The following is a 21,659-nucleotide window of genomic DNA, read 5'->3' as shown; positions in this document are numbered from 1 at the left end:
CCCCTCCCTCCCTCCCTCCCTCTGTCTCTCTACCCCCATCCCTCTGTCTCTCTCCCCTCCCTCTGTCTCTCTACCACCCCTCCCTCTGTCTCACTACCCCCCATATCTCTACCCTCCCTCCATCTCTCTACCCCCCTCCCTCCGTCTCTCTACCCCCCTCCCTCCGTCTCTCTACCCACCTCCCTCTGTCTCTCTACCCCCTTCCTCTGTCTCTCTAGCCCCCCTCCCTGTCTCTCTAGCCCCCCTCCCCCTGTCTCTCTACCCCGTCTCTCGAACCCCCCTCCCTCTGTCTCGCTACCCCACCGTCTCTCAACCCCCCCGTCTCTCTACCCCCCCTCTCTCTGTCTCTCTAGCCCCTCTGTCTCTCTACCCCCGTCTCTCTACCCCCCGTTGTCTCTCTACCCCCCCGTTGTCTCTCTACCCCCTCCCTCTGTCTCTCTACCCCCCGTCGTCTCTCTACCCCCCTCCCTCTGTATCTCTACCCCCGCTCCCTCTGTCTCTCTACCACCCGTCTCTCTACCCCCCTCCCTCCGTCTCTCTACCCCCTTCCTCTGTCTCTCTAGCCCCCCTCCCCTGTCTCTCTAGCCCCTCTGTCTCTCTAACCCCCCTGTCTCTCTACTCCCCCCCCGTCTCTCTACTCCCCCCTCTGTCTCTCTACTCCCCCCTCTGTCTCTCTACTCCCCCCTCTGTCTCTCCACTCCCCCCTCTGTCTCTCCACTCCCCCCTCTGTCTCTCCACTCCCCCCTCTGTCTCTCCACTCCCCTCTGTCACTCTACCCCCCTCTGTCTCTCTGCCCCCACTCTGTCTCTCTGCCCCCTCCCTCAGTCTCTCTACCCTGCCTCTGTCTCTCTTCCCTCCCTCTGTCTCTCTTCCCTCCCTCTGTCTCTCTACACCCTCCCTCCATCTTTCTACCCCCACCTCTGTCTCTCCAACCCCCCTCCCTCTGTCTCTCTACTCCCCCCTCTGTCTCTCTACTCCCCTCTGCGTCTCTCTACTCCCCCCTCCGTCTCTCTACCCCCGCTCTGTCTCTCTCCCCCCCACCCTCTGTCACTCTCCCCTCCTTCCATCTCTCTACACCCTCCCTCCATCTTTCTACCCCCACCTGTCTCTCTCCCCTCTCTCTGTCTCTCTACCCCCGCTCCCTCTGTCTCTCTACGCCCCCTCCCTCTGAATATCTCCCCTCCCTCCCTCCCTCCCTCCCTCTGTCTCTCTACCCCCATCCCTCTGTCTCTCTCCCCTCCCTCTGTCTCTCTACCACCCCTCCCTCTGTCTCACTACCCCCCATATCTCTACCCTCCCTCCATCTCTCTACCCCCCTCCCTCCGTCTCTCTACCCCCCTCCCTCCGTCTCTCTACCCACCTCCCTCTGTCTCTCTACCCCCTTCCTCTGTCTCTCTAGCCCCCCTCCCTGTCTCTCTAGCCCCCCTCCCCCTGTCTCTCTACCCCGTCTCTCGAACCCCCCTCCCTCTGTCTCGCTACCCCACCGTCTCTCAACCCCCCCGTCTCTCTACCCCCCCTCTCTCTGTCTCTCTAGCCCCTCTGTCTCTCTACCCCCGTCTCTCTACCCCCCGTTGTCTCTCTACCCCCCCGTTGTCTCTCTACCCCCCTCCCTCTGTCTCTCTACCCCCCGTCGTCTCTCTACCCCCCTCCCTCTGTCTCTCTACCCCCTCCCTCCGTCTCTCTACCACCCTCCCTCTGTCTCTCTCCCCATCTCTCTACCCCCGTCTCTCTAACCCCCGTCTCTCTAACCCCCTGTCTGTCTACCCCCTCCTCCCTCTGTCTCTCTACCCCCCTCTGTCTCTCTATCCCCCCTGCCTCTGTCTCTCTATCCCCCCGTCTCCCTACACCCCCCTCCGTCTCTCTACCCCCCCCTCCCTCTGTCTCGCTACCCCCTCTCCCCCGTCTCTCTACCCCCGTCTCTCTATCCCCCCCTCGCTCTGTCTAACTAGTCCCTCTGTCTCTCTATCCCCTCTGTTCTCTAGCCCCTCTGTCTCTCTATCCCCCCTGCCTCTGTCTCTCTACCCGCCGTCTCTCTACCCCCCCCTCCGTCTCTCTACCCCTCCCTCCGTCTCTCTACCCCCCTTCCTCTGTCTTTCTACCCCCCTCCCTCTGTCTCTCTACTCCCTCTATCTCTCTCCACTCCCTCTGTCTCTCTACCCCCACTCCTGTCTCTCTACCCCCTCCCTCTGTCTCTCTCCCCTCTCTCTGTCTGTCTACCCCCTCCATATCTCTACCCCACGTCTCTCTACCCCCCCTCCATCTCTCTACCCCCTCCCCCCGTCTCTCTACCCCTCCCTCCGTCTCTCTACCCCTCCCTCCATCTTTCTACCCCAACCTCTGTCTCTCTACTGCCCCCGTCTCTCTACCCCCGCTCTGTCTCTCTACCAACTCCCTCTGTCTCTTTACCCCCCGTCTCTCGACCCCCCATCTCTATACCCACCCCACCTGTCTCTCTCCCCTCCCTCGATCTCTTTACACCCTCCCTCCGTCTCTCTACCCCATCCCTCTGTCTCTCTACCCCTGCATCTCCACCCCCCCTCCCCCCTGTCTCTCTACCCCCCTCTGTCTCTCTACCCCCCCTCCCTCCATCTCTCTACCCCCATCCATCTGTCTCTCTACCCCATCCCTCTGTCTCTCTACCTCCCCACCCTCTGTCTCTCTACCCCTGCATCTCCACCCCCCTCCCCCTGTCTATCTACCCCCTCTGTATCTCTACCCCCCTCTGTATCTCTACCCCCCTCCATCTGTCTCTCTACCCCATCCCTCTGTCTCTCTACCTCCCCACCCTCTGTCTCTCTACCCCTGCATCTCCACCCCCCTCCCCCTGTCTATCTACCCCCTCTGTATCTCTACCCCCCTCTGTATCTCTACCCCCCATCTCTCTACCCCTCCCTCTGTCTCTCTACCCCCTCCCTCTGTCTCTCTACCCCCCCTCCCTCTGTCTCTCTACCCCCCCTCCCCCTGTCTCTCTAGCCCCCCTCCCCCTGTCTCTCTAGCCCCCCTCCCCCTGTCTCTCTAGCCCCCCTCCCCCTGTCTCTCTAGCCCCCCAACCCCTGTCTCTCTAGCCCCCCTCCCCCTGTCTCTCTAGCCCCCCTCCCTCTATCTCGCTACCCCCCTCTCCCCCGTCTCTCTACCCCCATCTCTCTATCCCCCCTGTCTCTCTATCCCCCGTCTCTCTATCCCCCCTCCCTCTGTCTCTCTAGCCCCTCTGTCTCTCTAGCCCCCCACCTCTGTCTCTCTATCCCCCCTACCTGTCTCTCTACCCCCCTCCCTCTGTCTCTCTACCCCCTCCCTCCATCTCTCTACCCCGCTCCCTCCGTCTCTCTACCCCCTCCCTGTCTTTCTACCCCCCCTCTGTCTCTCTACTCCCTCTATCTTTCTCCACTCCCTCTGTCTCTCTACCCCCCCTCCTGTCTCTCTACCCCTCACCCTCTGTCTCTCTCCCCTCTCTCTACCCCCCATCTCTCTACCCCCTGTCTCTCTACCCCCCTCCGTCTCTCTACCCCCTCCCCCGTCTCTCTACCCCCTCCCTCTGACTCTCTACCCCCTCCCTCCATCTTTCTACCCCCACCTCTGTCTCTCTACAGCCCCCATCTATCTACCCTCGCTCTGTCTCTCTACCCCCCCTCCCTCTGTCTCTCTACCCCCCCCTCTGTCTCTCTACCCCCTCCCCCGTCTCTCTACCCCCTCCCTCCGTCTCTCTACCCCCTCCCTCCATCTTTCTACCCCCACCTCTGTCTCTCTACAGCCCCCATCTCTCTACCCCCGCTCTGTCTCTCTACCACCTCCCTCTGTCTCTTTACCCCCCCGTCTCTCGACCCCCCATCTCTATTCCCACCCCACCTGTCTCTCTACCCCTCCCTCTGTTTCTCTCCCCTCCCTCCATCTCTCTACACCCTCCCTCCATCTTTCTACCCCCACCTCTGTCTCTCTACTCCCTCTGTCTCTCTACCCCCCCTGTCTCTCTACCCCCCTGTCTCTCTACCCCTCTGTCTCTCTACCCCCCTGTCTCTCTACCCCCCTGTCTCTCTACCCCCCCCTGTCTCTCTACCCCCCCTGTCTCTCTACCCCCCTCCCTCCGTCTCTCTACCCCCTCCCTCCGTCTCTCTAGCCCCCCTCCCTCCATCTCTCTAGCCCCCCTCCCTCTGTCTCTCTAACCCCCCCTGTCTCTCTACTCCCCCCTCTGTCTCTCTACTCCCCCCTCCGTCTCTCTAATCCCCGCTCCGTCTCTCTACCCCCGCTCTGTCTCTCTACCACCTCCCTCTGTCTCTTTACCCCCCCGTCTCTCGACCCCCCATCTCTATTCCCACCCCACCTGTCTCTCTACCCCTCCCTCTGTTTCTCTCCCCTCCCTCCATCTCTCTACACCCTCCCTCCATCTTTCTACACCCACCTCTGTCTCTCTACTCCCTCTGTCTCTCTACCCCCCTCCCTCTGTCTCTCTCCCCTCCCTCTGTCTCTCTACCCACTGTCTGTCTACCCCCTCCTCCCTCTGTCTCTCTACCCCCCTCTGACTCATTCCTCCCGCTGTCTCTCTGCCCCCTCCCTCTGTCTCTCTACTCCCCCCTCTGTCTCTCTATCCCCCCTTTGTCTCTCTAACCCCCCTGTCTCTCTAACCCCCGTCTCTCTACCCCTTTCTCTCTCTCTGTCTTTTTCTCCATGTACTTGTCCACTCACCCTCCCTCCATCTCTCTACCCTCTTTCTTTCTTTCTTTCTTTCTTTCTTTCTTTCTTTCTTTCTTTCTTTCTCACTCTTTGCACTTGTCCACTCCCCCTCCCTCTGTCTCTCTACCCCTTTCTCTCTCTCTCCCTCTATGCGCTTGTCCACTCCCCCTCCTTCTGTCTCTCTACCCCCCTCTGTCTCTCTACCCCCTCCCTCTGTCTCTCTATCCCCCCTCTGTCTCTCTAACCCCCCTGTCTCTCTAACCCCCCTGTCTCTCTACCCCTTTCTCTCTCTCTGTCTCTTTCTCCATGCACTTGTCCACTCACCATCCCTCTGTCTCTCTATCCCTTTCTCACTCTCTCTCTCTCTCTCTCCCTCTATGCGCTTGTCCACTCCCCCTCCTTCTGTCTCTCTACCCCCCCTCTGTCTCTCTACCCCCCTCCCTCTGTCTCTCTACTCCCCCCTCTGTCTCTCTATCCCCCCTCTGTCTCTCTAACCCCCCTGTCTCTCTAACCCCCGTCTCTCTACCCCTTTCTCTCTCTCTGTCTCTTTCTCCATGCACTTGTCCACTCCCCCTCCCTCTGTCTCTCTACCCCTTTCTCTCTCTCTCTCTCTCCCTCTATGCGCTTGTCCACTCCCCCTCCTTCTGTCTCTCTACCCCCCCTCTGTCTCTCTACCCCCTCCCTCTGTCTCTCTACCCCCCTCCCTCTGTCTCTCTACCCCCTCCCTCTGTCTCTCTACCTCCCCACCCTCTGTCTCTCTAGCCCCGCTCCCTCTGTCTCTTCACCCCCTCCCCCGGTCTCTCTACCCCCCTCTGACTATCTACCCGCCTCTGTCTATCTACCCCCCCATCTCTCTACCCCCCATCTCTCTACCCCTCCCTCTGTCTCTCTACCCCCTCACTCTGTCTCTCTATCCCCCCTCCCTCTGTCTCTCTACCCCCCCCTCCCTCTGTCTCTCTACCCCCCCTGCCTCTGTCTCTCTACCCCCCTCCCTCTGTCTCTCTACCCCCTCCCTCTGTTTCTCTAGCCCCCCGCCCCCTGTCTCTCTCGCCCCCCTCCCCCTGTCTCTCTAGCCCCCCTCCCCCTGTCTCTCTAGCCCCCCGCCCCCTGTCTCTCTCGCCCCCCTCCCCCTGTCTCTCTAGCCCCCCTCCCCCTGTCTCTCTAGCCCCCCTCCCCCGTCTCTCTACCCCCCTCCCCGTCTCTCGAACCCCCCTCCCTCTGTCTCGCTACCCCCCTCTCCCCCGTCTCTCTACCCCCCGTCTCTCTATCCCCCCTCCCTCTGTCTAACTAGCCCCTCTTTCTCTCTATCCCCTCTGTTCTCTAGCCCCACTGTCTCTCTACCCCCCCTACCTCTGTCTCTCTACCACCCCTCCCTCCGTCTCTCTACCCCCTCCCTCTGTCTTTCTACCCCCCTCCCTCTGTCTCTCTACTCCCTCTATCTCTCTCCACTCCCTCTGTCTCTCTACCCCCCTTCTGTCTCTCTACCCCCTCCATCTGTCTCTCTCCCCTCTCTCTGTCTATCTACCCCCCTCCATCTCTCTACCCCCCGTCTCTCTACCCCCCTCCATCTCTCTACACCCATCCCCCCGTCTCCCTACCCCCTCCCTCCGTCTCTCTACCCCTCCCTCCATCATTCTACCCCCACCTCTGTCTCTCTACTGCCCCCGTCTCTCTACCCCCGCTCTATCTCTCTACCACCTCCCTCTGTCTCTTTACCCCCTGTCTCTCGACCCCCCATCTCTATACCCACCCCACCTGTCTCTCTACCCCCCATCTCTCTACCCCTCCCTCTGTCTCTCTCCCCTCCCTCCATCTCTCTACACCCTCCCTCCATCTTTCTACCCCCACCTCTGTCTCTCTATCCCCCTACCTCTGTCTCTCTACCCCCTCCCTCCATCTCTCTACCCCATCCCTCTGTCTCTCTACCCCCATCCCTCTGTGTCTCTAAATCCCCACCCTCTGTCTCTCTACCCCTGCATCTCCACCCCCCCTCCCCCTGTCTCTCTACCCCCCCTCTGTCTCTCTACCCCCCCTCCCTCCGTCTCTCTACCCCGATCCCTCTGTCTCTCTACCCCATCCCTCTGTCTCTCTACCTCCCCACCCTCTGTCTCTCTACCCCTGCATCTCCACCCCCCCTCCCCCTGTCTCTCTACCCCCTCTGTCTCTCTACCCCCCTCTGTCTATCTACCCCCAAATCTCTCTACCCCTCCCTCTGTCTCTCTACCCCCTCACTCTGTCTCTCTACCCCCCTCCCTCTGTCTCTCTACCCCCCCTCCCTCTGTCTCTCTACCCCCCTCCCTCTGTCTCTCTACCCCCCTCCCTCTGTCTCTCTAGCCCCCCTCCCCCTGTCTCTCTAGCCCCCCTCCCCCGTCTCTCTAGCCCCCCTCCCTCTGTCTCGCTACCCCCCTCTCCCCGTCTCTCTACCCCCCCGTCTCTCTATCCCCCCTCCCTCTGTCTCTCTAGCCCCTCTGTCTCTCTAGCCCCCTACCTGTCTCTCTACCCCCCCTCCCTCTGTCTCTCTACCCCCCTCCCTCCATCTCTCTACCCCGCTCCCTCCGTCTCTCTACCCCCCTCCCTCTGTCTTTCTACCCCCACTCTGTCTCTCTACTCCCTCTAACTCTCTCCACTCCCTCTATCTCTCTCCACTCCCTCTGTCTCTCTACCCCCCCCCCCTGTCTCTCTACCCCCACCCTCTGTCTCTCTCCCCTCTCTCTGTCTCTCCACCCTCCCGTCTCTCTACTCCCTCCGTCTCTATACCCCCCACCGTCTCTCTACCCCCTCCCCCCGTCTCTCTACCCCCTCCCTCCGTCTCTCTACCCCCTCCCTCCATCTTTCTACCCCCACCTCTGTCTCTCTACAGCCCCCGTCTCTCTACCCCCGCTCTGTCTCTCTACCACCTCCCTCTGTCTCTTTACCCCCCCGTCTCTTGACCCCCCATCTCTATTCCCACCCCACCTGTCTCTCTACCCCCCTGTCTCTCTACCCCTCCCTCCATCTCTCTACACCCTCCCTCCATCTTTCTACCCCACCTCTGTCTCTCTACTCCCTCTGTCTCTCTACCCCCCTCCCTCTGTCTCTCTACCCCTGCTCCCTCTGTCTCTCTACCACCCGTCTCTCTACCCCCCTCCCTCCGTCTCTCTACCACCTTCCTCCGTCTCTCTAGCCCCCCTCCCCCTGTCTCTCTAGCCCCCCTCCCTCTGTCTCTCTAACCCTCCTGTCTCTCTACTCCCCCCTCTGTCTCTCTACTCCCCCCTCCGTCTCTCTACTACCCCCTCTGCCTCTCTACGCCCCTCCCTCTGTCTCTCTCCCCTCCCTCCATCTCTCTACACCCTCCCTCCATCTTTCTACACCCACCTCTGTCTCTCTACTCCCTCTGTCTCTCTACCCCCCTCCCTCTGTCTCTCTCCCCTCCCTCTGTCTCTCTACCCCCTGTCTGTCTACCCCCTCCTCCCTCTGTCTCTCTACCCCCCTCTGACTCTCTTCCGCCCTCTGTCTCTCTACCCCCCTCTGTCTCTCTACCCCCGCTCTGTCTCTCTGCCCCCTCCCTCTGTCTCTCTAGCCCCCCTCACTCTGTCTCTCTACTCCCCCCTCACTCTGTCTCTCTACTCCCCCCTCTGTCTCTCTACTCCCCCCTCCGTCTCTCTACTCCCCCCTCCGTCTCTCTACCCCCGCTCCGTCTCTCTACCCCCGCTCCGTCTCTCTACCCCCGCTCTGTCTCTCTGCCCCCTCCCTCAGTCTCTCTCCCCTGCCTCTGTCTCTCTTCCCTCCCTCTGTCTCTCTACCCCCCCTCCCTCTGTCTCTCTACCCCCCTCCCTCTGTCTATCTCCCCTCCTCCCTCTGTCTATCTCCCCTCCTCCCTCAGTCTATCTCCCCTCCCTCCCTCTGTCTCTCTACCCCATCCCTCTGTCTCTCTCCCCTCCCTCTGTCTCTCTACCACCCCTCCCTCTGTCTCACTACCCCCGTATCTCTACCCTCCCTCCGTCTCTCTACCCCCCTCCCTCCATCTCTCTACCCCCCCTCCCTCCGTCTCTCTACCCCCCTCCCTCCGTCTCTCTACCCACCTCCCTCTGTCTCTCTACCCCCTTCCTCTGTCTCTCTAGCCCCCCTCCCTCTGTCTCTCTAGCCCCCCTCCCCCTGTCTCTCTACCCTGTCTCTCGAACCCCCCTCCCTCTGTCTCGCTACCCCCACCGTCTCTCAACCCCCCCGTCTCTCTACCCCCCCTCTCTCTGTCTCTCTAGCCCCTCTGTCTCTCTACACCTGTCTCTCTACCCCGTCTCTCTACCCCCCGTCGTCTCTCTACCCCCCCGTCGTCTCTCTACCCCGTCGTCTCTCTACCCCCCGTCTCTCTACCCCCCGTCTCTCTACCCCCCCGTCGTCTCTCTACCCCCCCGTCGTCTCTCTACCCCCCCGTCGTCTCTCTACCCCCCGTCTCTCTACCCCCCGTCTCTCTACCCCCCGTCTCTCTACCCCCCTGTCTGTCTACCCCCTCCTCCCTCTGTCTCTCTACCCCCCTCTGTCTCTCTATCTCCCTCTGTCTCTCTACCCCCCCAACCTGTCTCTCTACCCCCTCTGTCTCTGTACTCCCTCTCTGTCTCTCTACTCCCCCCGTCTGTCTCTCTACCCCCCTCTGTCTCTCTACCCCCCTCGGTCTCTCTACCCCCCTCGGTCTCTCTACGCCCCTCGGTCTCTCTACGCCCCCAACCTGTCTCTCTACCCCCCCTCTGTCTCTGTACTCTCTCTACTCCCCCCGTCTGTCTCTCTACTCCCCCTTCTGTCTCTCTACTCCCCCTTCTGTCTCTCTACTCCCCCTTCTGTCTCTCTATCCCCCCTCTGTCTCTCTACCCCCCGTCTGTCTCTCATCCCCCCGTCTCTCTACCCCCGTCTCTCTACCCCCCTCTGTCTCTCATCCCCCCATCTCTCTACCCCCCGTCTCTCTACCCCTCCTCTGTCTCTCATCCCCCGTCTCTCTACCACCTTTCTCTCTCTCTTTATCTCTCTCCATGCAATTGTCCACTCACCCTCCCTCTGTCGCTCTACCCCCATTCTCTCTCTCCCCCTCTATGCACTTGTCCACTCCCCCTCCCTCTGTCTCTCTACCCCACATCTCTCTACCCCCCTGTCTCTCTACCACCCCTCCCTCTGTCTCTCTACCCCCCCTCCCTCTGTCTCTCTACCCCCCCACCCTCTGTCTCTCTACCCCCCCACCCTCTGTCTCTCTACCCCCTCCCTCTATCTCTCTACCCCCCCTCTATCTCTCTACCCCCTCCCTCTGTCTCTCTACCCCCCCTCCCTCTGTCTCTCTACCCCCCCTCCCTCTGTCTCTCTACCCCCCCTCCCTCTGTCTCTCTACCCCCTCCCTCTGTCTCTCTACCCCCTTCCTCTGTCTCTCTACCCCCCTCCCTCTGTCTACCTCCCCTCCCTCCCTCTGTCTCTCTACCCCCCATCCCTCTGTCTTTCTCCCCTCCCTCTGTCTCTCTACCACCGCTCCCTCTGTCTCTCTCCCCTCCCTCTGTCTCACTACCCCCGTATCTCTACCCTCCCTCCGTCTCTCTACCCCCCCTCCCTCCGTCTCTCTACCCCCTTCCTCTGTCTCTCTAGCCCCCCTCCCTCTGTCTCTCTAGCCCCCCTCCCCCTGTCTCTCTACCCCATCTCTCGAACCCCCCTCCCTCTATCTCGCTACCCCCGTCTCTCTACCCCCGTCTCTCTACCCCCCTCTCTCTGTCTCTCTAGCCCCTCTGTCTCTCTACGCCTGTCTCTCTACCCCCGTCTCTCTACCCCCCGTCGTCTCTCTAACCCCCCGTCGTCTCTCTAACCCCCTCCCTCTGTCTCTCTACCCCACTCCCTCTGTCTCTCTACCCCACTCCCTCTGTCTCTCTACCCCACTCCCTCTGTCTCTCTACCCCACTCCCTCTGTCTCTCTACCCCACTCCCTCTGTCTCTCTACCCCCGTTTCTCTACCCCCCGTCGTCTCTCTACCCCCCGTCGTCTCTCTACCCCCCTCCCTCTGTCTCTCTACTCCCCCTCCCTCTGTCTCTCTACCCCCCCGTCTCTCTACCCCCCTCCCTCTGTCTCTCTACCCCCCATCTCTCTACCCCCCTCCCTCTGTCTCTCTACCCCCCGTCTCTCTACCCCCCCCTCCCTCTGTCTCTCTACCCCCCCGTCTCTCTACCCCCCTCCCTCTGGCTCTCTATCCCCCCTGCCTCTGTCTCTCTACCACCGTCTCTCTACCCCCCCTCCCTCCATCTCTCTACCCCCCTCCCTCCATCTCTCTACCCCCCCTCCCTCCGTCTCTCTAACCCCCTCCCTGTCTCTCTACCCCCCTCCCTCTCTCTCTACCCCCCCTCCCTCTCTCTCTACCCCCCCTCCCTCTCTCTCTACCCCCCCTCCCTCTGTCTCTCTACCCGCCCTCCCTCTGTCTCTCTACCCGCCCTCCCTCTGTCTCTCTACCCGCCCTCCCTCTGTCTCTCTACCCGCCCTCCCTCTGTCTCTCTACCCGCCCTCCCTCTGTCTCTCTACCCGCCCTCCCTCTGTCTCTCTACCCGCCCTCCCTCTGTCTCTCTACCCCCCGTCTCTCTGTCTCTCTACCCCCCGTCTCTCTACCCCCCTCCCTCTGTCTCTCTACCCGCCCTCCCTCTGTCTCTCTACCCGCCCTCCCTCTGTCTCTCTACCCCCCTCCCTCTGTCTCTCTACCCCCCCTCTCTCTACCCCCCTCTGTTTCTCTACCCCCCCTCCCTCTGTCTCTCTACCCCCCCGTCTCTCCCCCCGTCTCTCTACCCCCCTCCCTCTGGCTCTCTATCCCCCCTGCCTCTGTCTCTCTACCGCCGTCTCTCTACCCCCCCTCTGTCTCTCTACCCCCCTCCCTCTGGCTCTCTATCCCCCCTGCCTCTGTCTCTCTACCGCCGTCTCTCTACCCCCCCTCCCTCCGTCTCTCTACCCCCCCTCCCTCCGTCCGTCTCTCTACCCCCCCCTCCCTCCGTCTCTCTACCCCCCCTCCCTCCGTCTCTCTACCCCCCCGTCTCTCTACCCCCTCCCTCTGTCTCTCTACCCCCGTCTCTCTACCCCCCTCCCTCTGTCTCTCTACCCCCCCGTCTCTCTACCCCCCCTCCCTCTGTCTCTCTACCCCCCCGTCTCTCTACCCCCCCGTCTCTCTACCCCCCCCGTCTCTCTACCCCTCCGTCTCTCTACCCCTCCGTCTCTCTACCCCTCCGTCTCTCTACCCCTCCGTCTCTCTACCCCCCCGTCTCTCTACCCCCCCCTCCGTCTCTCTACCCCCCCTCCATCTCTCTACCCCTCCGTCTCTCTACCCGCCCTCCCTCCGTCTCTCTACCCCGCCCTCCCTCCGTCTCTCTACCCGCCCTCCCTCCGTCTCTCTACCCGCCCTCCCTCCGTCTCTCTACCCCCCCTCCCTCCGTCTCTCTACCCCCCCTCCCTCCGTCTCTCTACCCCCCCTCCCTCCGTCTCTCTACCCCCCTCCCTCCGTCTCTCTACCCCCCCTCCCTCCGTCTCTCTACCCCCCCTCCCTCCGTCTCTCTACCCGCCCTCCCTCCGTCTCTCTACCCCCCTCCCTCTGTCTCTCTACCCCCCTCTCTCTCTACCCCCCCTCCCTCCGTCTCTCTACCCCCCCGTCTCTCTACCCCCCTCCCTCCGTCTCTCTACCCCCCCTCCCTCTGTCTCTCTACCCCCCCGTCTCTCTACCCCCCCTCCCTCTGTCTCTCTACCCCCCCGTCTCTCTACCCCCCCTCCCTCTGTCTCTCTACCCCCCCGTCTCTCTACCCCCCCTCCCTCTGTCTCTCTACCCCCCCGTCTCTCTACCCCCCCTCCTTCTGTCTCTCTACCCCCCCATCTCTCTACCCCCCTCCCTCTGTCTCTCTACCCCCCCGTCTCTCTACCCCCCCCTCTGTCTCTCTACCCCCGTCTCTCTGTCTCTCTACCCCCCTCCCTCTGTCTCTCTACCCGCCCTCCCTCTGTCTCTCTACCCCCCCGTCTCTCTACCCCCGTCTCTCTGTCTCTCTACCCCCCTCCCTCTGTCTCTCTACCCGCCCTCCCTCTGTCTCTCTACCCCTCCGTCTCTCTACCCCTCCGTCTCTCTACCCCCCCGTCTCTCTACCCCCCCGTCTCTCTACCCCCCCGTCTCTCTACCCCCCGTCTCTCTACCCCCCCCTCCGTCTCTCTACCCCCCCTCCCTCCGTCTCTCTACCCCCCCTCCCTCCGTCTCTCTACCCGCCCTCCCTCCGTCTCTCTACCCCCCTCTCTCTCTACCCCCCCTCCCTCTGTCTCTCTACCCCCCCTCCCTCTGTCTCTCTACCCCTGTCTCTCTACCCCCCTCCCTCTGGCTCTCTATCCCCCCTGCCTCTGTCTCTCTACCGCCGTCTCTCTACCCCCCCTCTGTCTCACTACCCCCCCGTCTCTCTACCCCCCCTCCCTCCGTCTCTCTACCCCCCCTCCCTCCATCTCTCTACCCCCCCTCCCTCCGTCTCTCTACCCCCCGTCTCTCTACCCCCCTCCCTCTGTCTCTCTACCCCCCCGTCTCTCTACCCCCCCTCCCTCTGTCTCTCTACCCCCCCGTCTCTCTACCCCCCCTCCCTCTGTCTCTCTACCCCCCCGTCTCTCTACCCCCCCTCCCTCTGTCTCTCTACCCCCCCGTCTCTCTACCCCCCCTCCCTCTGTCTCTCTACACCCCCGTCTCTCTACCCCCCCTCCCTCTGTCTCTCTACCCCCGTCTCTCTACCCCCCCCTCTGTCTCTCTACCCCGTCTCTCTACCCCCCTCCCTCTGTCTCTCTACCCCCCGTCTCTCTACCCCCCCTCCCTCTGTCTCTCTACCCCCCCGTCTCTCTACCCCCCCTCCCTCTGTCTCTCTACCCCCCCGTCTCTCTACCCCCCCTCCCTCTGTCTCTCTACCCCCGTCTCTCTACCCCCCCCTCTGTCTCTCTACCCCGTCTCTCTACCCCCCTCCCTCTGTCTCTCTACCCCCGTCTCTCTACCCCCCCTCCCTCTGTCTCTCTACCCCCCCGTCTCTCTACCCCCCCTCCCTCTGTCTCTCTACCCCCGTCTCTCTACCCCCCCCTGTCTCTCTACCCCGTCTCTCTACCCCCCTCCCTCTGTCTCTCTACCCCCCCGTCTCTCTACCCCCCCTCCCTCTGTCTCTCTACCCCCCCGTCTCTCTACCCCCCCTCCCTCTGTCTCTCTACCCCCCCGTCTCTCTACCCCCCCTCCCTCTGTCTCTCTACCCCCCCGTCTCTCTACCCCCCCTCCCTCTGTCTCTCTACCCCCGTCTCTCTACCCCCCCTCCCTCCGTCTCTCTACCCCCCCTGCCTCCGTCTCTCTACCCCCCCTGCCTCCGTCTCTCTACCCCCCCTCCCTCCGTCTCTCTACCCCCCTCCCTCCGTCTCTCTACCCCCCCCTCCCTCCGTCTCTCTACCCCCCCCTCTCTCTCTACCCCCCCTCCCTCTCTCTCTACTCCCCCCCTCTCTCTCTACCCCCCCTCCCTCCGTCTCTCTACCCCCCCTCCCTCCGTCTCTCTACCCCCCCCTCTCTCTACCCCCCCTCCCTCTCTCTCTACTCCCCCCCTCTCTCTCTACCCCCCCTCCCTCCGTCTCTCTACCCCCCCCTCTCTCTCTACCCCCCCTCCCTCTCTCTCTACCCCCCCTCCCTCTCTCTCTACTCCCCCCCTCTCTCTCTACCCCCCCTCCCTCTGTCTCTCTACCCCCCCTCCCTCTGTCTCTCTACCCCCCTCCCTCTGTCTCTCCCGTCTCTCTCCCCCCGTCTCTCTCCCCCCCGTCTCTCTACCCCCCGTCTCTCTACCCCCCGTCTCTCTACCCCCGTCTCTCTACCCCCCGTCTCTCTACCCCCTCCCTCCGTCTCTCTACCCCCCCTCCCTCCGTCTCTCTACCCCCCCCTCCCTCCATCTCTCTACCCCCCCTCCCTCCGTCTCTCACCATCTGCAATGTCTTCAAGCTCTGGTTTGCACATGTCTGGTCCCTCTGCGATGCATGTGAAGAGGGTATTGGATAGGAAGCAAGGTGGTGGGCCTCCATGCACCAAACTGAGCGCGATGGCTGTACCAGCATAAAAATATCGGTCCTCACGTACAGCTAGAGGAAGAACAGAAAATACAGATCACTTGTAAAGTATGACCATTGTAGCAGTAGCTTAAACACTTAAATGTATCTACATTACTACATAACGGTAAACAAACCTTTGAAATCCAGAGCCAAGTGAAGGTGGCCTTCGTGTCCCTCAAACATCTCAGACCGAGACAGTGCTTCCATAAGCAGCCGAAGAAATTCTCTCCTCGGCCCCCCAAGGTCTACAGCTTCTTCACTTGTCCCCTTGTCATCGGAGAATTTCACACTCAAAGTATTACAGGGGTTGAATGTCAACCTTCTAAACCCCCGCATAGCTCCATCAAGGACACAGGAACGATTTATGTTAAACTTGCAACTGCTGTTGCTGTCAATTTTCTCCGCCAATTCCCTCAAAATTTGACTGACTGGGATATCTTCTTTAGGGTGCCTTCAAATGAGAGGAAACAACATAGTGCAAACAAATTTATAGCCAGCTGTTTCTCACAATGGAATGTAATACAATATTTCATTCATAAATAAACATTTTACAATACTTGGAATTTGTTCAGTTTACACACAAAGGGAAAGGTTTAGATAAAGGTACTGATACACTTGCGTCTGGTCTTCAAGGCTGGCTACAATAGCACTTAACAATTCACCCTCTTCCTCTTCCTCAGAATCTTCAATTATATTTACATATGTCCCATAGTCACTTTCTGGGCTGAGTCTAGCCTGGCCACTTGCCGGTGGTTGTTAATGTGGTGCTTCATGATGGCTGCTGGCAGAATGCAGTGCAGTAACATTGCAGGAAGGGGTCTCTGTGACACTCATCTCCATCACAATGTCATGTTCACTGAGGCTGTCCTCTGCCTCTGAGGTCTCAGCACTCACACACTTGAGGACAAACAATCATTTATGTAGGTTGAAAGCGTGAAGACAAACAAGATGATTATAAAAATGGAAGCAAAATGACTCGAGGACAGCATGCTTACTTCAAGTGATACAGATGGCCTCAGATATAAAGATGCCCTTTTGAAAACTTTCTGAATGAGGATTGCGTCCATTTTCTGACCGTCACACAGTGATGGAGCAACCAGCTTATTCCCGCAGGGCATAAGGATTTGTAAGCTGAAGTAGATAAAGACAGTTTCATGATGCAACACGAAAACACAGCACAGAATTCATCATCGCTGTCATCTGATCAGAATATTAGGAGCCTTTTATATAGACCCCTTCGCATGTTTGTAAACAAACCGACCGTTGCCAGGATGCGCGCGCAGCCTGGACTCAGAAACAATGGCGCTGCCCATAGACCGGCATTATGAGCTGTCAGATTATGCCAAACAATTGTCGTTACAAGACCGAGAATGTGACATAAATAAGTTAACTCTAACAAGTGGACATTGCCTACCGGATCCGCATTTAATTAAAGAGTGGACGGACGATGTTAGTAAGTTCCCTGGTATACAATGGCCAGATATATATTCGTACCTTATTGACAAGACTTCAGTGTACACCCACGAAAAACTTCGTGCCTACAAGTCTTTAGACGCATATGATTATGTTATGTGCGGGCATGTACAACTTGATTAACAATGGGACATTCATATTCATTTTGTTTTAATCAAATTATGCCAGTGATGTGATGGCAATGTGGCTTTAGCTACAACAGCAAATACCAACACTAAACAGCAATTTGCAGGAGGTAATGGCATGAAAGGAATGATAGTGTAAAGAGTGCAGCTAAGAGAAATCAGAGCTGTGTAAAAAGCGAGAGGCAGAGAGCAGAAATGAAACCGAACGGGGCGGGAGCTAGGTTAGAGCAGTCAACGTAAGTTGGCATTTAGAGTGAGGGCACACAATTGTACCTTTCCATCCTTGCTTTAAAATTGTGATTTTCGGCATACACAAACAATGATGGCACAAAATCTGGACTGCTTGAGTCAAGCGAGACCTCTCCTACAAACAAAATTGCATGCAAAGCTAAGCTAACATGCTAACAATATTCATTACATTGTGTAACTATGACCCAGCTAATCAGACAAACGTTACCAAAGTATTTTGCTACATCAATAAACGAAGACTAGAAAGAATAAAAAAGAAAGATTTAATAAATAGCCTGATCTTACCTGTGATGAAGTGGGCGCTGCAAACCCGCGCATTTTGATGGTGCTTTCATCCCAGTCTACACGTTTGATGGCTTGTAGCCATAGACGTCAGCGATTTTTTTGGAATGGGTGAGTTCCTGCTGGAATTCTGTACATTTTAACCCCATCACTGCTACGATTCTGACACCCGACAACACAACAACTAGGCATTTCTTCCAAATATTTCTTCTCGTCTCTACCGTCGCTGAGTCTTTTTTGTGTCCAGTCTGCGCGCGCAATTTCCTCTTACGTATGAATGACGTTTACTGCGAAGAGGTCTATTAGGAGCCAAATAAGTTGAATTTCAAAAATGTATGTAAACGTGTTTAGTTAAACTGATGCCAAACGCCATGGACTCTTATCAACTACAGTACTTACCTTACATTATAAGGAAGGCATACTTTGGACCTGAATGCCTGTCGTAGTTTGTTGATTACAGCTGTGCTGTCCCATGATTTGTCAAACTCAAATGCATTTAGAATGTATCCCTTCTGGTGTAATTTTGATTTTGTGCCGTGTCTCACAACACAGCTGTGGTGTGCAGAAGGCAGCAAAATAACATCCTTGTTGAAGGTCTTGTGCATTGCCGGGGTTGTTCTTTAAAAAAATATATAGAACAGAATGTCAACATATTTCAGGCAGCATGACAAAAACGAACGTCAATAGTACCATGAGCAGCATATGCTGCGTGATTTGATTGTTAACAATGACCACGGTTACACAAATACCGTCCACATTTCTCAAATCATGAACCGAAATATATCCGAGGAGAGGCATACCTTGAAAACATTTTATCAATGATGGACACAGCCACGCAACAGTTGGCTACATTAAGTCATGCTGTTGCACGTTTGTCTCAGCCTAGCTACTCAAATGAAAAGTATTTCAGTACGAAAGAAAACTATTTGGTCCTCAGGTAGACTTAATGCACGTACAAAAGACTGCATTTTAACGGTGCTTGGTGTTTCTGTTTAAAGATTACGCCTCAGCTCACGTACTTACGTGGAGCATATAGGCCTATAACTGTGTGTTGAAATAGCGAGATGCTGGGGAAAGCCATTCCGACCAAGGGGGAAAAAGGCTGTCGGAGTGTATGCACGTTTAACGAAATACAGCGACTCCGACAATTAGACGACAATGTCGGACTGGCAAGATATCTGACTGACAGGGAACTCTGTTTTAGATTGCATTAGCTTTTTTGTCCGCGAGACATGTAAGCTCTCTTCATTCCGAGACCCACGGGAGCACAACACTCTTCCACGCATTTATGGAATATTCCAGAGCTTGTTTTAAATTGACGACTGACCTTAATTCTCATTTCAAAACCGGGATATTGCCTGCATGTAGGATATATGTAACCGTGGTCAGTGTTAAGTGTAACATCTTCAGCATGGCTAACTCTACCGCATACATGTCAACCTTTGGTCAATCAAACCTGTATAACCAACCTCCAAAATCCATATTTCCCTTATAAAATCCGTATAAGATGCAAATTAAAATAATTTACCTAAAATTTGTCCCCACGCAGCACATGAATGAGGCATCTTTATTCTCCGCTACTGTCTAGACGCTATACCAGAGACGGTTGAAGAATCTCCACTTTGCCACATCCAATATGGCGGCGAGGATGACGTATGATTCTACGCAGAAGGCGGCGTCTATGTTTATATGTCTATGACTTCATGGTTGTCGGGATTCTCGCAATGCGGTGTGCGCACGATCAAAAGTGGAGCGAAGTCTCGCTACCACAAGATAACGCGCGATTTCATAAGACTCTTTACTGGCTGTCTGTGGTGTACAGTACGTTTGTAAATGTTATGCGCTCTTTTATCATCGTGGGAATTGATTATAGCTCTAAATAAATATTGAAGTTTTTTTAAAGAATCCGTATAACTTTATTTATACGCCCGTATACTACGTTTATTGAATCAAATCTGTATAAAATACGGACATTCTGTATAGGTTGACATGTATGCTACTGGGCAATTTTAGCTATAGCCCTGCCCTGGCGTTTGAATGCACACCCTTGCGCTCAAAAGCTGCTGAAAAATCTGTTGAATGACACAGATGTTCTTACTTTTTTTCCCCTTTCCTCTTGAATTCCAGCTGCTAAAACGCCTGGCTTGGAACCTGGGAGTCTCTAAAGTTGTTGATGGCATGGATGTAGAACTAGCGCCATTTCTGTCTGGTCTAAACAAATTGCTTATCTCGGCATTAACACTGGGAGTAGAAGTAATCTGTGGCGCATTAACACTTCCAGTAGAATTAACTTGAGGCGCTGTGCTGATGGCATTTGAAATAGAGTTAATTATAGCTGGTGAACCCAAGATGTTTCGCAAAATCCCAATAGCTTCTTCCATTGTGGTGCAAGGAAATGAGGACGAACATCCCGCGCCCAAAAACTATTTTTGGTTTTTTTTTTTTTTGGAAGTTTGGACCAAACATAAATCATTAACGCCACCAACTGGACGGATGTAGATCTTCAATGGCGAGCGCCAAAATCTTCTCATTATTTGGAAAAAAATTAATATTTCGGTTCAGGGAGCTCCACTCAGTTCGGTTACTTTTTACCCACACAACATTTAAACTGAAAGTCACAATTCCTTGACTTTCGGATGAAAGATTTGAAAAATTACCATACAGGCATACACACAAATACAGTGAACCTTCCGGGTCCAGTTAAATGCCTTCTGGTCGCACTGAAAAATCTCTTCTCCCCCCTTCTCTCTCTCTCTCTCTGCCTCAAACACTCTCCACTCTCTCTCTCCCTCCATGCACTTGTGTTGTTCTGTGTAATTCCACAGTGTGAAGACAAATAAAGGAGACAAGGCTGGTATTCCAGTGTGTTATGGCACCCATAAATATATAGGTGAAAGTGTTTTTCAGTATGGAGAAACAGTTTCAGTGGGGAGAGGAGAGGAGAGAATTCCAGTGTGTTTCGGCCCGAACGGCTTCTCATAGGGAAGACTGACGCAGCTGTTCTCATCCGACAGTGAATGGAAGTTCAGCTCCCTGGGGGCTCATCTCCCCTCCCACAACTTCCTCTCCCACATCTCACATGCTCGGTGTTCTTCAAGAAATACTGGCGGGTTAGACACCACCCGGTGTATTACCGCCGCCTACAGGATATTACACGTCGTTGCAAGTTCATTCAGTCTCTTAGATTCTAGTGTATACTCCAGATGCTTTTAGAAATCTAACTAGACTTGAAGTGACTTTCGAATCCTTTAGCTGAAGCAGAGAGTTAAGGGATACAGTAGTAACACCAAGCTGAGATAATTCAATAACCAATATACGCCTAAATTCACAGTATAGCACACACTCTAATAAAACATGGGGAACTGTCTCAGGGACTCTGCATACTTCACATAGACCGTCACTGTGTTTATGGATCAGATGTAACAGAGTTTAAGGCACAATGCCCTAGTCTGAGACGAGTCAGGACCACTTGCTGAGACCTACCCCCTGATAGTGTACAGAGTGTGTTTACTGAAGGCTGAATAGAGTACAGGTGTCTCCCCTTTAAATCTTTGTCCCATTCAGCTTGCCATGTCTGGAAAATATTTCCCATAAGCTGGCTCCTCAGTTCGGTCCTTCCTGGACCAACTGCCAACGTAATATCGTTAATACTTAAATATTCCCTTGCCAGCTTATCAGCCACCTCATTCCCACTAATTCCTATGTGGGCTGGAACCCACAAGAGGGACACATCACAACCACTCAAATGTAGGCTGTTCATCAATAAGAGAATGTCAGAAAATCAAATCAGGCCGAGCGTTGGAATAATACGTTTTAAGACACTGGAGGAGTGAAAAAGAGTCAGAGCATAGAACCACATTTTTGGCCTGTGCCTCCACTACCCATTGCAGAGCTTTTAGAACGCCCATAGACTCTGCTGTGAAAACAGCCATATTATCACTGAGCCTATATCCATATTTGACACTGAGCTGGGGTATACAGCCAGGCTGGGATAGGTCCCCAGAATGTACTTTTAACTGGGACCATATCAAACAAGTTAAAATCCTTGGCCCATGGCATACATTGCTTCAAAAAGGGCTGACCCTTCACCTGACCAGAGGTAAATTCATAGCAGTCAGTCAAAATGGGACTGGCAGGGCAGAGGCTGGTTCTTTCTCTGAGTCTGTTCCAGTAATGAAGTGTGAGCTGGATCCGTCTTAGCCTTAAAGGCTTCTCTCCTGTCTCAACAAGCAGTGCAGAGGTTGATGTGGAGGCAAACGCACCACAACAGACTCTAAGAGCCTTTGACTGAATAACATCAAGTCTTTTCAGAGCAGAGTTGGAAGCAGCTCCATACACTTGACAACCATAATCAAAAATTGACCTGATCATAGCTTGGTAGATGGTGAGGAGGGTACCCTTTTCTGCCCCCCAAGAGTAGCCAGTCAAGCACCTCATCACATTAATGACCTTGACAGTTTTAGCAATGACTTTAGAGATGTGAATGTTCCAATTTAGCTTGCTGTCGAACCATACTCCTAAGTATTTAAAACTTTCTACCCTCTCAATGGGAGAGTCATAGAGAGTTAAAGACATGTCCCATTTCTTCCTAGTGCGGCTAAAAAAAACACATATTTGGATTTAGAGCATGCTCGGTGTGCGTGCGCGCGCTCGGTTTTCGTGCGCGCGCTCAGTGTGGGCGTAGGTGTGCGTGTGCGCGCTGTGTGTGTAACAGTAAGAAAGTCAGTGTGCGCTGTGCCATTCTTGCGCGCAGCAGTGTCGTGTTGCGCTGCTGTGTGTGTGTGTGCGGTCAGTGTGTGTGTA

General features: G+C 56.2%; 1 protein-coding gene across 1 annotated transcript in view; it reads right to left on the bottom strand.

Moving 5' to 3' along the window:
- Positions 1–21,659, bottom strand: part of c1h1orf35 (chromosome 1 C1orf35 homolog) — a 102,095-nt gene that overhangs the window by 25,749 nt on the left and 54,687 nt on the right. The window lies entirely within an intron of this gene.

The sequence above is a fragment of the Neoarius graeffei genome, chromosome 1 (genome assembly GCF_027579695.1).
Source record: "Neoarius graeffei isolate fNeoGra1 chromosome 1, fNeoGra1.pri, whole genome shotgun sequence".
Lineage (NCBI taxonomy): Eukaryota > Metazoa > Chordata > Actinopteri > Siluriformes > Ariidae > Neoarius > Neoarius graeffei.
The sequence above is the reverse complement of the archived record's forward strand: the minus strand, read 5'-3'. Positions and strand labels throughout refer to the sequence as shown.